Genomic DNA, 2,463 nt, shown 5'->3' on the forward strand with positions numbered 1-2,463 from the left:
CTCTCCTGCTGGCAGAGGGTGATCCCTGTGGCACAGGGGGGGCTCTGCAGGAGCCCCCGAAGCCCCAAGGCTGCACTAGGAGCAGTGAGTCCTGGGGCTTTTTTCTCAGCTTCTTTTTTTTCTTAAAGGGCCAGAGTCCCGGGGTGGGGGGGGAGGGTCGAGGGGGCTTGTGCAGAGTGCCCCATGCAGCATGGGGCAGTGGGGATTGCCCCCTGCCCGGCAGCACCTGGGCTTTTCTTTAAAGTAGCAGGAGCTGGGGTGGGCAGGGGTCAGCAGGGCTGGCAGGGGTCCCCCCCATGGTCCCATCCCCCAGCCCCACCTCCCTCCTCCCACCCCTAGTACTTACCAGCTCTGAGTTCAGCTGCAGCTCCCTGCTGCAACCTGGACTGCCCGTCATCCCTGCCAAGCTCTCTCTCTCTCTCTGGCCTGTCTCTCAGGGTCCCACCTTGCTTCCTCTTCTGCCACGTCTTGATGGAAACTTCCTGAAAGGGAGGCTGCCCTCAGAGACTGGCAAGCCTAAGGTGCTCTCTCCTCTCCAGTGGTCGGCTCTCTTGACCTTGCTTGTCTTAAGGGCTTATTATATGGGCTCCATCCTCTCCAGTACCCACTCCCATGCTTTGCAGATGTCACTGTACCATAAATCTTCCTTGTAGGGGTCTTGGCCTGATCAGCCTCCACCCCTTTCTCTCTTGCTGTGCCTTTTAACTCAGGCCTATGGTACAGGACCTGGCTTCTGGGCTCCATCCTTAGCCTTACCCTATTGGGCTCTGGCTTATCCTCTCTCGAGCTTTAGGTCCTATCCCCAACCTAGTCCGGGTGCTGGACACTCAGCTCCCATCCTCTCCCTTGGCTGCCAGACCCCCTGGGCCTATCCCTGCCCTGCTCTGGGCCCCCTGGCCCCTGTCTCCAACCCTCTCAGGCTGCTACCCTCTCAAGCTCCGGGCCCAGGCTCTGCCCCTCTCTGAGCTTGCTGCTCTCTCAGGCTCCAAGCTCTGGCCCCTAGCTCTGCCCTTCACCAGGCACTGGGCCTTCTGCTCCCCAGGCTCTGTCTATACCTTGAAACTGCCCCTAGAAGGGGTTCAAGGTAATCCTGTGCCCGTAGGATACTAATGGGACCTCCAAAACCACCCCTCACAGGCCCACCCAGACTACTGGTTAAAACCCAAACACAAATTTGTCCCCTTTTGTAGCAACACAAACACCTGACCCACTGGCCACCTACCACCCTTCTTCCGGGCCCTGAATCAGGGCCCTTGGGTTGCTCTCAAGGCTCCCTCCCAGGGAGTCATCAGTAGCAACTGATTCACAGCAAAGCTTCCTCCCATTGCTGCTTCCTGGGTCTCACCCCTTGCTCCACCTCTGACTCTGGCTTATATACTCCTAAAGCCCTGCCCCCTTCTGGTCATGTGACTCCCCTGTCAGCTGGCATGATCTCAGGGCTGTCTCAGTGGGGACTGCTGGCTGCCTGGGTCTGTGCTACAAACACCTTGCCCTTAAAAGGGCCATGCCACTTTCCAGTAACAGGGCAAGGGTTCCCTGTTGCAGTCAGTAATATAGACCTTCACACCTGCTAAGCCCTCTAGCATCTGGCTCATTGTGCAGTGAAATACTTTTGGAGATGAGCATATTCCAAAAGGCTGTCTTAGGAAGCAATATAGTGTTGAAAAAGTGTGTTGAAAGTGCAGATTTGGGAGGTATCAGTGTTCAAAGGAATCTGACAAAATCCTGCTGATGCACCTAGTTTGCTGAAGAATTAGGCTCCCACCATCACTGACAAGAGTTCACTTGTGGGTAAGTGAAAGATCAACTCCTTTGTGTCTATACATATAGCTGTAGTCGGCCTCCTTTTTTCTCCACAGTCTAGGGAGTGGACCCAGTCCTTTTGTTCTTCTTTTCTCCTAATTATACCATTCACTGTCATATTTTATAGCTTTTCTTTTAGACTTTTTCTTAAAGCATGTGGGTTATTTTGTGGCATGTCACTGGTTCTGCATCTTCTCTTAATCATATTCTGCATGATACTGTGAATTCTGTGAATACATCTTCATACAATGCTATTAGTGACTTCAAATTTGATTCAGTGCCATCTTCCAGCCTTTATGTCAGTGGTTCCCAACCTTTTTCATACCGTGGACTGGCAAACTGTGGACCGGAAGTGACTGCGGACCATCATACTGCGGACCAGCATATTATGGACTGGCAGCCAACCCTTCATGGCCTGGTGGTTGGGAACCTCTGCTCTACGTTATATATATCCTTTTAATGGGCATGTCTACCTGAGGCACTTTACTGTGCAGCAGACTACCATCACTGTCTTCACATGCACAGCTATTAGGGTGCACAAAACTAATTAACTCTGTAGGAGGGTAGTCTTTTAAAATACAAGGACTACCCTGCTGCAGAGTTTTTTCATGTGCAGCAGCGCACGTGTAGATGCTTCCTCAGCTGGAAAAATCCCTGCCA

At 52.7% G+C, this 2,463-nt stretch overlaps 1 long non-coding RNA gene across 1 annotated transcript in view; it reads right to left on the reverse strand.

The window, feature by feature from the left end:
• Window positions 1–1,335, reverse strand: part of LOC102377333 — a 5,432-nt gene extending 4,097 nt beyond the window's left edge. The window contains exons 1-2 of the long non-coding RNA XR_323836.2: window positions 1,223–1,335; window positions 347–482 (exon numbers count right to left, since the gene is read on the reverse strand). This is a non-coding gene — a long non-coding RNA (uncharacterized LOC102377333). The remainder of the gene's footprint in view (window positions 1–346; window positions 483–1,222) is intronic.
• Window positions 1,336–2,463: the final 1,128 nt, after the last annotated feature.

The sequence above is a fragment of the Alligator sinensis genome, unplaced genomic scaffold, assembly GCF_000455745.1.
Source record: "Alligator sinensis unplaced genomic scaffold, ASM45574v1 scaffold858_1, whole genome shotgun sequence".
NCBI lineage: Eukaryota > Metazoa > Chordata > Crocodylia > Alligatoridae > Alligator > Alligator sinensis.